This window comes from Eurosta solidaginis, chromosome 3 (genome assembly GCF_040869045.1).
Source record: "Eurosta solidaginis isolate ZX-2024a chromosome 3, ASM4086904v1, whole genome shotgun sequence".
In the NCBI taxonomy this organism is placed as follows: Eukaryota; Metazoa; Arthropoda; class Insecta; order Diptera; family Tephritidae; genus Eurosta; species Eurosta solidaginis.
In genome coordinates, this window is record NC_090321.1 from 207,543,445 (window position 1) to 207,558,555 (window position 15,111).

The window sequence follows — 15,111 nt, forward strand, 5'->3', positions numbered from 1 at the left end:
AGAAGAAAATTTTCCAAAGCGTGGTCGCCCCTCGGCACTGTTCGGCAAGCACTCCGAGTGTATTTCTGCCATGAAAAGATCTCAGTGAAAACTCATCTGCCTTGCAAATGCCGCAACATAGGTACTTTCGTACAAAACTGTCGCAACAACTTTTTCTATTCATTTGACTACTAAAACGGTCAATTACGAATCAACGATTTGTGTGCAGTTGATTCAGCATCTTGTTGCAATGGATAAAAATTGACAGAAATTTCGGTTGAATTGACACGTATTTCGGTTGATGTTACCAGTCTTTTTCTTTCAGTGTAAACGGGGCAAGACATTGCTACAACGACTACTACAGCAATAACAACATTTCATTTACGATGCAGATCGGGACCGCTATTAACATTGTACTTAAGAACGTCACATGTGTTCCACTTTCACTGGAGGCCTGTAATAAAAAAACAACAAAAACTGCTGCTTATCTCGATGTACACGGGTGGGAAAAGAAGGTTCACGGTGGTCATATTGAAACGTTCCCAAAATGGTTGAGTTAGCACCCGAATGGTGTTTGCTGCCGGAACTTATCGAATCTATATCCGGGAAATGACCATCAACATGGTAATACTCCTCAAAAGACCCCATACAAGGCTCTACTATGAATAAAAGGGCACATGAATGTAATACCCTAATACTCCAATAAACAAATACCAGCATTATTATCAAGAAATAATTTTAACAGATTTATTTGTACGCGGTAAACTTTGAATTAGCATTTTAAAGCATATGGCAAGAAAATGAAATCAGGATGAAAAAGAAGATAAACAAAACTTTTAGCGGCAAAATATTCGGTGACAGCAAAAATCTTCTGCATAAGTACTAAATAATAAAGTCAAGGACGCGTCGGTAAATATTCGCTTTAATTTTTTTGAATAGAACAAAACTTTTTCAAGATAATTGTTAAGATTTGGATGAGAGCACATAAATTTAGAATGTGATTGTGTATGTGTGTAGAAATATGTTTGTGATTTAATGGTACACAATTTTTTACAATAAGAACTTTTGTGTTTAGATTGAAAGAAAAAATCCAAAACAAGTTAAAATTTAATTTTCTTTCTGCGCATATTCTTAGTTTTTTTTGCTGGAATTTTGTTTTTTTTTTTTTTTTACATGCACACATATATAAATAAACGAGAGTACAATGCTTTTGGACAGAACTTATGTATGAACCAATGACTAAAGATCCCGCAATTCCACAAGCATGTACCTATTTATAATTTAATTTAGGAGAAAAGTTACTGTCAAATGACGTAGCGCTTTTGAAGTTTTTATTTTTCTTTAAATTTTCATTGACGATTTTTCTTAACGAATAAACATTTAAATTTCGTAAGAGTTGATTTTTTCCTTACGATTGTTTATTATTTTCAATCTAAGCCAAGGGACTTTTAATCGTTTTTGTTGTTGAATAGTATCATCAAAACCAAGAATAATTTATTAAGTGATGCCGCAGGGCGTGTTCCATCCCCACTATTGTGTAATTTTTACATATCAAAGCTCTGTTTCCCACCCGAAGCACTTTCCATTGTTTTCTAGGCCAATGATTCCACGATAATTGCAACAGGTGCTGCCATTTCATCTATGAACTTTGCTATAAAATTAACAACTATCTTCCCAACCTTTGGCGTTTTTTCGCCTTATGAAATTTGACATTATAACCGGCCTATTCTGCAGCGACAATATTCACCACGTGAACCAAAAAAGCGTCGGAAATGTCCTAAGCCAATAAATGCCAGGCGAAACCCGTTCTCAGGGTTCAATAGCCGAAGCTCGCAGTTGAAGAAAGCGAAATCCAGGGAGTCGCTGTGGCACAATTTCGAGCTGAATACCGTATAGGTTAAACCTTTATCTATCAAGAATGAACCCCGGCAAACATATAATGTATATCCTGAATGTTGGACATCAACCACCTTTTCAGTTGCAATGTGACACCAACGACTTTGACTTTCTTTGATACAACATTGTTGAAACATCTAGCTTCCGCGGACTTCCTTTAGAGGAAATTGATGGCAATTTCTTAGTGGTCGCACCTATTAGATGGGGAAAAGCACTGCTAAAGCAACAACCAAACGGGAATCGGGCTATCTCCGCATCCGCCCCCTTTTTTGTCTCTGTGAAATGGAAATGTGTCATTCACAGAAACGCCCTATTAAGCTGCAACCACGATGTGAAAAATATATTTTGAAGCAGTTTGAATTATGGAGCTGATAGTGGATGAATAACAAAGGACACTGTGTGGATTAGGCTCCTCGTTGTTTTCTGTCAGTATTCTAACAACCCTGCAACCTTCCTTAAGTCAGGCAACTGGCCAGTTGCTTTAAAAACAATGCTTCTTTATCATCCCCTAAAGCGCTGACAGCTAGCAACTTAAAGAGCACTAACCTCTGACATTTTTTCGTCGCGGTATCTAAAATCCATGACTAATGTCTCAAAATAAAGTTTTGTGTAATTTTTATTTAAGTTTTCTCATAAATTAATAACATGAATTTAGTTTTTCCTATAGAAGCTTCAAAACATATCAACAAAAGTCCAATTCAAACATTTTTTTTGTCCTCTTTTAATTTCGAAAGCGTGACGTCACATCAAGAGTTTTCACTCTTTGTCGTTGTCTTTAATGCGCAATCTCTCACTTGGTTCATGGAATTTACATATATGAAAATTTTCACCTACAACAAGAAATTTTGGAAAAATGTGGGAAAATAAAAATTACATGCTTGGTACATTGTATGTTTAAGCATGGTCATTCAAGCGTATTAAGATGTGCGGAGAAAAAAACTTTAAAGTTTACCCTCTGGGTTTGAAAACATAAGGTAAATTTTCTATGTATCATTTAATAATTTTTATTGAATTACAACATTTGCTTTCAATTAAAATTCTAAACATTTTCCTTAAAGCTTATCACCGGCTTATAATAATTGAATATTCAATTATTATGTTTTTCTAAGAGAAACTGAAAAGAAAGAAATAAACATTTAATGCTATTACTTGGCTGATTTCGAAATGGTACCATCGCAATATTCCAGCAAATGTTTCTTTGTTTCTTTTCAGTTTCTCTTAGAAAAACACAATAGTTACATATTCAATTATTATAAGCCGGTGTTAAGCTCATGAATTCTTTATAATAAGTATAAATTGAACACACCATTAAAAAAAAAAACATTTTCCTCAAATTCCAATTATCATTCAGAACAAAGCAAATATTTGTAAAAATAAATGTCAAAATATTTACATACCTGGATTGGGAAAAAGTTTGAATACTTGAAATCCTCTTCATACTTACTGATTAGCTTTACAACGAAGCTTTACTAACCCTCAATTCAGCCAGCATTCTCAATTTTACTTCTCGTCTCTCTGTCTAGTCGAGACTCAGCTTATTTGCGTAAATTTGTAAACAAATTTTAAATTACAAATTTATAAAACTGGATAGCCAATATTTAAATTGCAGTTGCTATTATTATGTATAAATATGTACATATGTATTTATATTAGACCTAAGCAAAATAAGTTTTTTTCTTCTTTCAAACATATACCAAAGTCTCATTTTAGTATAAGGATTTTACAATTTCGAATCAAAAAGGGTGTGGTGTGACTTCTTTAAATTTATTTATCAATTGCTTCCTCAAAAAAGCGATAACTTATTGATGAGAAATCGGCAACACATCGATAACAAACCTATAACAAACATATAACAAACCAAAAACACGCCGACAATCAACCCATATAACGTCAATTACAAATCAATAACAATCCGATACCAAACTGACAACTTGTTTAAAGCAAACCGAAATACGACAACCAAAGTGTTGTTATCGATAAAACAAAACAAAAAAAAAAACGAAAAAAAACCAACAAAATGTCGATAACAAAACCCATAGCCGGTCAGTTCCAAACATACTTATAACAAATCACATTTTTAGAAAAACTATTCCAAGTTTTCAATACTAATCCATCAAATTAACAAAGATTCAAAAATGAAGAATTATGTGGAATATGCGTATTATGTGGCGTATATCGTTAGCTTAATGTGAAAATGTGCTAAGTCACTTTTTACGAATTTTACAGGAGACGAAAAAAACTGAATAATTTTTGAAATAACCTTTTTTTCCAAAACTGTGAATGAGGATACCTTAGTTGTAATACTTTTGAGTGTAAAAGCGTTGAAAAAGATAAATAAAAATCATATATGCTAACCCAGCAGCTATTTTATGACTTAGCACAATTTCCTCACTCAAAAGCAATTTTTTCTCCTAGCACTTTTTACTCAATAGGTTTCCCCATCACTCCTCCCCTTTAATGATTGAAATATAGCACTACAACTATATTTTTCACAAAAAATATCTACTATTTATTTGTCAAACTATTTCTAACTATTGGCGGCCACCGTGGTGTGATGGTAGCGTGCTCCGCCTACCACACCGAATGCCCTGGGTTCACACCCCGGACAAAGCAACATCAAAATTTTAGAAATAAATTTTTCAATTAGAAGAAAATTTTTCTAAGCGGGGTCGCCCCTCGGCAGTGTTTGGAAAGCGCTCCGGGTGTATTTCTGCCATGAAAAGCTCTAAGTGAAAACTAATCTGCCTCGCAGATGCCGTTCGGGGTCGGCATAAAACAAGTAGGTCCCGTCCCGCCAATTCGTAGGAAAAATTAAAAAATAGGAGCACGACGTAAATTGGAAGAGAAGCTCGGCATAAAATCTCTTCGGAGGTTATCGCGCCTTACATTTATTTATTTATTTTATTTATAACGGTGCTGAGCTGGACTCTTTAGCCGGATGGTGTGCACACAATAACTTATTTTTCAATTCAAACAAATGCCGTGTTGTGTCTTATTCCATAAAGACAACTGCCACATACTTTATCTACAAACTAAATCTCTTAGTCGTTGTCAAGACAGTAAAGACTTGGGTGTAATTCTTGACTCCAAACTCTCTTTTTCTAGTCACATTGATTTCGTTGTTTCAAAATTTGTTGCAATGGCTGGGTTCAATAGACGTAACACCAGTGACTTTAAAGACCCTATGACGTTGAAGGCACTTTATATATGCTTGGTCAGAAGTGGTATTGAATATTGCTTAATAATATGGAATCCTTTCTATGAATCTAACTCCTATAGATTATTTATCGAAATGACTCATAAAACGAATTATGCTATGAATGAACCTATAACTAGGACTATACATCTAGCAAATCGATTCAGTAGTGTTATTAATTTTAATAACAGCTTATATAAGTTTAAGCTTGAATTGTTTTATATTTTTAACTAGCCTGTAAGAAAGCATGTAGTTATAGACATGTAAGAATTGAAGTAGATTATAGTCAGCGCAAAACATTTATGATACACCAAAGGCATGTCTCAATTGGGTAAATCCAATTTCAAGGGGTTGTGTTCGCAACCCTCTCAAGGGGTTTCCAACACAATATATAGCTTCTCCAACCCAATTGTCAACTCACCTAATCGTGGCGAATCCTGTTTCATTGAGAGCCGAGGCTCTGGCGACCACAAGTTCCTCCTGGAACTAGGGGGTGGTCATATAAATCGTTACCGAGATGGTCGAGCTAGTAGTACCTTAATAGTGCTTTGTTACCGGAACGTACCGGATCTTTATCCGGCAAAGGGCCATCAACATCAGTAACACTCCCAAAGCCTTCTGAAAGTGTCTTTATCGTTAATACAACAACAAAAAAGATGTACTTTTAGACTGCATGAGTTAAATAAATAAATAAAATGCGCGCGCAAAGAAATGACTAGTAATTCAGATTGATATTATTGACAGGTTGACTTAGCACATTTTTTTTACACAGCTGACGACTTAGCAGATTTACACATCATTGCCCACAGCACGTAAAAATTAAAATTTAAAAAAATTTTTTTTGGTGATCGATGTATTTTGAATTCAGTTCTAAAACTGCATTAAAATACAATTTTTCAAAAACAGTGACTTAGCACATTTTCACATTAAGCTAACGATATGTAATTTTTTTTTTTTTTTTTTCTATAAATCAAAGTTTGATTTTGAAAATCGAATAATTTTTGTCTTGCGATTATTGGAATAATCTAAAGTACCTGGGCGACCGAGCTTTGCTCGGCAATCTTCGAGTATGCCCCATAACATACTTTGTTCTACATGTCATCATCGCCAAATTATTAATTTCAAATATTTTGTTAGTTATACACTATGAAAGTCTCACGTTATTTTACATTCCAAAAACTTGTAAATTTCACGAATGACAACTATCAGTTAGTTTAATTAGGTGGCAACTTACTTCCCTAAGCGCCATCTGTTGGTTAGTAGTTAAATGGTTACATGTTTTCAAATTCAACATATGCCTCTAGTGTTCATCGGTAGCAAATTACCATGGTGAGATATCTTTTTGCTATGTCGAGAAATCTTTCTAATAGTAATCTGTGAGAAATTGCAATTATTCATTCCATATTTGCCAAAAATATGCATTTAAATATATTTTGCTAGAATTTGCCACGGTGTCTTGATATTGCATTTCAATTTTATTAGCGTGTGTGAAATTAAGAAAATTAAGTCGAATCATGAGTAAGATTTTTTTACAAAGATTTTTAACTTTAATGTTCTCCTTTAAAGCCTTAATAGAATATGAGCAAGTAGAGTACTATTCCGTCTAACTACCCCAACCCTAAATGGCAACCCTACTCAAAATTGTCCCTATAGTAATGCGGAGTGAAATACCTTTCGTTTGATACCCTTATCGGCATATCTCATGCAATCTTTTTTTAATTTCGAATAGGTGGCTACCTTGTGAAACATTCTGAGTGACAACACCTAGGTAGAAAATCTTAGAAGGTGATACATTACCTCTGTGACAAATTTCATTTAAATCGGCTAAGCCGTTCCCGAGATCGTTCGGCTATACATACATATAAATATACGAATATTATTTCGTCAACTCCCCCAACCCCAGATGGCAACCCTACTCAAAATTGTCCCTATAGTAATGCGGAGTGAAATACCTTTCGTTTGATACCCTTATCGGCATATCTCATGCAATCTTTTTTTAATTTCGAATAGGTGGCTACCTTGTGAAACATTCTGAGTGACAACACCTAGGTAGAAAATCTTAGAAGGTGATACATTACCTCTGTGACAAATTTCATTTAAATCGGCTAAGCCGTTCCCGAGATCGTTCGGCTATACATACATATAAATATACGAATATTATTTCGTCTAACTCCCCCAACCCCAGATGGCAACCCTACTCAAAGATGTCCCTATTGTAATTCGGAGTGAAATACCTTTCGTTTGATACCCATACCGGCATATCTCATGCAATCTTTTTTTAATTTCGAATAGGTGGCAACCTTGTGAAACATTCTTAGTGGCAACACCTAGGTAGAAAGTCTTAGAAGGTGATGCATTATCTCTGTGCCAAATTTCATTTAAATCGGTTGAGCCGTTCCCGAGATCGTCCGGCTATACAAACATACCATTATCCGAATACTTTTTCGTCTAACTACCCCAACCCTAAGTGGCAACCCAACTCAAAAATGTCGCTATTGTAATTCGGAGTGAAATACCTTTCATTTGATACCCATACCAGCATATCTCATGCAATTTTTTTTTTAATTTCGAATAGGTGGCAACCTTGTGAAACATTCTTAGTGGCAACACCTAGGTAGAAAGGCTTAGAAGGTGATACATTATCTCTGTGCCAAATTTCATTTAAATCGGTTGAGCCGTTCCGGGCTATACAAACATACAAATATACGAATACACAAGAATTGCTCGTTTAAAGTTATAAGATAAATCAACTATTCGAATAGTGAAATTCGATTAATAGGCGTACAAAAATTTAAAACCGAATAGTCGATTAATCCAATTATTCCAATATTTTTAAGTGCTCCAATGAGTGCCAAGTATTCTTGAAGTTCGATGTGTAAATATTCAGGTCTAGAAAAGTTATATTTTTAACTAAACTAGGGCTTGATCAGGATTTAAGTTAATTGTTGACCGACTCCGAACGGCATCTGCAAGGCAGATGAGTTTTCACTGAGAGCTTTTCATGGCAGAAATACACTCGGAACGCTTGCCAAACACTGCCGATCAGCAGATTACCGATGTTTTATTGATTTTATATTGAAGTTTTATCAGGATCTGTTTCACAACAAACCGATAAGTGGTCGATAACAAATCGATAACACACACGCCGATAACAAACTGGCAGCACTCTGACAAGTGTACTGCAAACATCGAGTGCCATACTTATTTATTTGATTTCGCTTTTTTACGTTACATTGCACAATGTATACAATTTGTAACAAAAGATCTTATTCTTTTGACGCCTTGATGTAGATATTGCTACATATGTTTAAATATCTTCGCTCCTGAAAAGATAAGTTGCTTAGCGAAACGTGGAGCCGAAATAGTGGAGTTTTCATTTATTTTGCACTAACGCAAATCTGTGGTCAGAAATAGCCTATTTATATACATAACAAAAAATCAATAAGTTTAAGAAAACAAATCCATACGCCGATAATTAATCGAATGCTTTTCGATAACAAATCGATAAATTTTTGATAGAATCGTTATATAGTCAATAATAGGGCTTTTGAATAACAAATTGATTACTATTCTATAACGAATCGATAAAACTCTGATAACAAATCGAGAGCTTTTCGAAAATAAATAAATAACTTGTTGAAAGCAAAACAGTATTTTTTTCCTTTCTTTAACGACAACGTATCAGTAAATAATGAATAGCTTTTCGATAAAAAAAATCGCTAGTTTTCTAAAAACAACCCTAGGTAGTTTATAACACTTCGAAAAAAAGCGATAACTCGTCTATCACTCGTTGAAACCGCCGCACCGATAAGAACCGTAAAACTATAAAGCGGGAATATTCCCTCGATAGTAAACCGACAACCTATCGGAAACAAATTGATAACACGCCGTCCGGTTTCAATTCCATCTTCGGTTTTGACATCTAAGCTTTGACATTGATATCATCGGCCTAAACACCCGCGCTGTTAGTTCTGCTTACTCCAAACTGGAAAAAGAAGCGGTAAAGATGGGTTTGATGGTGAATGTGAACAAAACGAAGTACCTGCTGTCATCGAGCAAAGAGTCAGCGCATACACGCCTTGGCAACCACGCTACTATTGGCAGCCATAATTTCGAAATAGTAAAAGACTTCGTTTCTTTGGGAACCAGCATCAACACTAGCAACAACATCAGCACTGAAATCCAGCGAAGAATCAGTCTTGCCAATAAATGCTACTTTGGACTAGGTAGGCAATTGAAAAGTAAAGTCCTCTCTCGCCGAACAAAATCATACTCTACAAGTCACTTATCGTGCCCGTCCTGTTATATAGGGCAGAAGCATGGACCATGACTACAGCACATGAAGCGGCTTTGGGAGTGTTCGAGAGAAAAGTTCTTCGAGAGATTTATGGACCTCTACGCATTGGCGATGGCGAGTACCGAAGAAGATTTAATGATGAGCTGTACGAGCTATACGCAGACATCAACAGAGTCCAGCGAATTAAAACGCAGCGGCTGCGCTGGCTAGGCCATGTTATGCGAATGAGAGATGATGCTCCGGCCAAGAAAGTGGTTCTATCGGAACCCGCCTATGGAAGCTAGATAGAGGGCGGCCCCCACGCCGTTGGAAGGACCAGGTGGAAAACGATTTAAACTCCCTTGGTGTGACCAATTGGCGCCGGTTGGCGGAGCGAAGGAGCGACTGGCGCGCCTTGTTGGACGGCCATAACCGTTTAGACAATTAAGCGCCAATTAAGTAAGTAAGTAAGTTCTGATTAATATTGCATACTTAGTTGCTACGTAGTTTGCTAAGCAATTGGTCTAACTAAATAGCTGGCTTTAGTTGAAATAACTTGTCATTGTTTGGGTGTAGAGACCGCTAGCTCGTACAAATGTAGTATATTGCCAAAAACATTACCACAACAAAACCATTGCGACTTGCAAATAATTATATATTCTGACAGTGATGATGTACGAAGCGACCACAAAAACAATGTTGACACATTTGACAAAAAAACGCTGATTACATAGGAGAATCAATTGCAATGACATGACAGATAATGTGTGAAGATGCATTTTGAGACATGGCGGTAAAAATGATCAATTCTTCGAGAGTTTATACATTAAGGTGATTCGTATAATTCAAACTAGCGATTTTTTCCATTCTCATCCGTTCATACGGTAATACCTACGTCGGAAATATCAGATGTAAGTTTTGGTCGCGTTTGGGTATGGTAGGGTTGTCGCTATTAGCACTCACTAATTCCTCATGTGGCAACCTGACCTTGGATTCCTATACAACACGTCTTACCTGTTTCTAATCTGGACCAAGATTTTTATGTCGTGCGAAGAGGCGAGACTGGAAAAAATAACATTTACCTAATTGATTTATAAAGACCATCCTTATATAATTATGTGTATAGATATAGGTATAGTATTTCTAGCTACAAGGAGGCGTACCAAATATTATTCGTCCCAAATGTACATTGCATTGGCTAAGTGGGCAAAAATAGTTATTAAACAAGGATAGCTTACGCTTGTATGTAGGTATGAAAGCTTGTTATAAAGCAGGGTTGGATAAGCTTCGGATAGTACTTATTTGATAAAAATGTTTGAGGTATTCAACTTACACTTGGCGGAGCACACTGTCACCACACCACGGCGGTCTCCCATGATGAACAAAAATCGTATGCTATAAGTCTCGCATCAAAACCATCCTAGTGTCTAAAGATAATGGGATGGCTCTCCCTTGACGTATTCTATTCTAAAAGTCTACAGAAGAGGACTAGGAAGACCTACATCCAATGAGTTCCCAAAAATAGAACTTGATATAGTATTTTGTTCGCAATTGACATTACCGGCTAACCTACTTCCTTTTCCATATTTATTTAAGAAGGAATTCGAGATCCACCTTACTTACATCCAACAGACCATCAAAAAATCGTGCACCTATAAATCAGAGTCATCTTGCTAGCAATCCTGAAAATCCGACGAAAGAGGAGTAAATCTACACTGCTTCCGCCTCATTTTGACAGTTGTGCAATAGCGCAGTGACATGTGATGACGCCCGTAAGAACCCTCAGTGCAGATCATCACAATCACAATCATCCACTAGGTTAGGTTAGGTTAAACTGGAATCACATAGACTGATTAGTGTGTGTTTTAACGACCAAATTGAAAACCCCTATCAAAAACCAGGACCTATGTTATAAAATAACTGCGTCCTCTTGGCAAATACTAGAAGCTTCCTAGGACTTAAGCCACTTTCTGCTTCTAGATCTGACAGCTGTATCACCCCTAATAGCTGGAGTCTTAGCCTGGCAAGTGCATGGCACGAGCACAGAACGGGCTCGATCGTTTCCTCCTCCAATCCGCACTTCCTACATCTGCTATCACTGAACAAGCCTAATTTAAAGCCATGTGACGCCAGAAGGCAGTGTCCAGTCAGAATACCCGCCATGAGTCTACAGTCCTCTCTTTTTAATGATAGGGGCAACTTTGTTAGTCTAAGGTTGTAAGACCTACACATAATCTTCTACACTTTACAACCCCGCGTTTGAACCTACGCCTTTCTGATTGGTCGTCATGTACACCTCTTGCTTTCGCTTAATCTCGCCCAGTCTAATTGGGAAGTCATATGCCCTGGGACCCATTATAGATGTATGCTTCTCCCTGTCCCGATTCTCTCCAGGGACTGCTTACACTCTAACATTCATTTATATGCTGTGCTATGCGAGATTATTGCCTTAATTGCTGCTTGACTGTCAATATAAAAGTTAACACGGTTGCAGCTTAAACTACAGCAGTCCGGCATCCTGTAGGATCTGCTTATTTCCGGATCAGAGCAGTATACCGCAGACCCTACTCCTACCACTACTTTGGAACCATCTGTGTACGCATGTATCGCCTCGTCCGCCATTTGCGCACCCTTTCGCCAAGAGTCCACCTATATTGTGGCCTTAAGATCTTCCTCGAAGCGCAGAAAAGGAATCAGGTCGTCTGTTCGTCTTGTGATTGATGACGCTATATTACTATGGCCATATGGTCGGCGCTGAAGCTGCCCCGAGGCACCGAGCCTGGTTGCAGTTGTTAATGATATGTTCTTTGCTACCAGGTCTACAGGTGGAATGTCATACAGTGCAGCCGTCGGGGTTGTTTTCAGGGCTCCCGTAATGCCAAGCATCGATTGTCTGCATACTCCCTCTAATTTTTTGAGATATGTGGTTTTTTGTGTGGCTTTCCACCAAACAAGAACTCCATGGTATAGAATAGGGCTTACAATCGCTGTAAAAACCCAATGAGAAGGCGATAAGCCCCACGTACACCACAGCATTCTTTTGCATGCATAAAGTGTCATTGAGGGCTTCTTCACCCTCTCCTCCACGTTGAGCTTCCATGACAGCTTACTGTCTAGGATGATTTCTAGATATTTTGTGCAGGGTTTCTCCTGTAAAGTCACCCCTCCTAACTTAGGTCTGGTCCAATTTGGGACCTTGTACCTCTTTGTAAACAAGACCATATCCGTATTCTCCGCATTTACTTTCAACCCGACATTAGATGCCCAGGTATGAATATCCCGAAGCGCCCGATCCATCAAAGAACTAATCGTTGGAAGGCACTTTCCACTTATGACAATTGCAACGTCATCTGCGTATGCCGTAAATTTTACGGGTGCCTCATCGAATCGCCTGAGCAGTTGGTTGATGACCAGCGTCCACAGCAGAGGAGATAGCACCCCTCCCTGTGGCGTGCCCCTGTCCACTGATTTCGTGGCCTCGTACAATCCCCAATGTGTAATCTTCCTGCAATTTAACTTGCAGCCGATCTATCTGGTTAAGGCTGGATGTACTCCATTCATAATCGCACATTTAGAAACACTATTGAAAGCCCCGGCAATGGCCAAGAAGACTCCTAGAGCACATTCCTTATATTCCAGGGATTTCTCTATGCTTATTACCACTCTATGCAATGCGGTGTCTACCGACTTGCTTTTGGTGTACGCATGCTGTGTTGTGGAGAGCAGCTTTTCATCCACGTTGGACTTTACGTACACATCTATCAGCCTCTCAAAGATTTTGAGCAGAAATGATGTTAAGCTAATGGGTCTACAGTCTTTGGGATACATGTAACCGATCTTCCCCGCCTTTGGTAGGAAAGCTACACGAGCAGTTCTTCAAGAGTGCGGTACATGATTCAGCCGTATGTACCCATCGAATATTATTTAAGCCATTCCGCGACCACCATACTTGAAACTTGTAGCATGGCCGGGAATATACCATCTGGGCCCGGCGATTTAAACTTAGAAAACGTCTTCACTGCCCATTCAATATTGGTATCGGTCACCAAGACCGGTACTACGCTCTCCGTGATCGAAGTGTGAGTGATATCTGCTGGCTCTTCTGAACCGTCTCCCGATGGGAAATGTGTGTCGAAAAGCACCTCAAGGGATTCATCACTATTACGTGACCATTCCCCGTTCTCTTTCTTTATTAGTCCGTGGACTATGTTTCCCTTTGCTAAGACTTTTCTCAACCGTGCTGTTTCTCTGGAGCACTCTATGTCCGTAAAGAGACTTTTCCATGAGATTCTCTTCGCCCTCGAAATTTCACGCTTGTAGATCCTCAGTAGATCCCTGTAGTCGTCCCGACATGCTTCGCTTTCCGCGGTCTTTGCTAGCTTAAACACTTCTTTTACCTGTCTTCTTGGAAGACTCAGCTCATTGCTCCACCATGGCACCTTTGCTTTACCTCTGAATCTTCTTATAGGGCAATCTTTATTATACGCAGTCATAAGCGTCCTTGTTAGGAATTCATTCGACTCCTCCAGTTCCTCCACATTGGCAACCTCTTTGGGTTGTCCCAGTTTTGTTTCTACCTGTTTCTGGAATTTAGTCCCGTTCGTTGAGCTAGGGTTTCTAAAGGTTCCTCCCTTCTCTACCCTGTTTAGGGGGATGCTGAAGCTGATGTACGCATGGTCGGAGATGGATGGTCTATCAAGAGCCATCCAATCATACCTTGATATATCACGCTCGGAGCTCAATTTAATATCCAAAACATTACTGGATGTCGGACCAATGTATGTAGGGACATTTCCCCTGTTCGATATCTGCAAATTGGTTTGCAGGATGTAACAAAATAGAGATTCGCCTCTCTCGTTCGTATATGCTCCTCCCCAAGCATTGTGGTGCGCATTTGCATCTGCGGCTATGACCAACCGCCCTTTGCGCCCTTCCTCCTGTACTACCCTTTTGCACTCAATCGGTGGCACCTCCGCTGCATGGGCCATATAGCAGGATGCCAGGATAAATGCCTGCTTATTCTTTTGCTCAACGGACACCCCCATGAAGTCCTCAGTAGTATAATTAGGCAGCATATATGAATGCAGCTGTTTCCTTACCATTACTACGACTCGCACCCGTCCTTCCGTTTGCGCATAGTAAACGACAAACCAGCGCGTGCTAAGTCCAGAAACCTTTCCTCCAGAGATTCACGGCTCCTAAATCAGCGCCATGTCAAACGAACCCTCCTCAAGAGTTAGGAGGAGTTCGCTCGATGCCACTTTGCAGTGTTGGAGGTTTATATGTAGGACTCGCAGGCCCATCAGGCTCTTTGTCCCCCTGCAGCACCTTCGTCGTGACGTCGTCGTCCTCCCTTTGTACTTTTGGTTTAGAGTATTCGAGGCCCCCTTCAGCCTCTCGTAACTGTTGTGCCGAGTGTTCCTCGGTGCGAGTCACAGCACCATTTGGCTGTTGCTCCTATTCTAACACCTTCGTGGTGACGTCGGCTACCTCCACCTGTCTTTTTTCTTTTAGGCTTTTCTCTGGCGTGTTAGGATTTTTATCGTCAGGTCTTCTTTTCTTGAGTCGCATGTAAATTTTTCCTGTGCCGAACGACATTTTGCCAAGCTGCGTGTACAATATATCCTCCGCATTCTTGTTTATTTGGAAGATGTATACCCGGTAATAGCAGCGTGAAAATCTTTTGAAAAAAAAAAACAAATATTAATCAATAAAATAAAAATTGTCTAGCCAAAGTTGCCGTAGCAGTGATTTAGCAAAGACT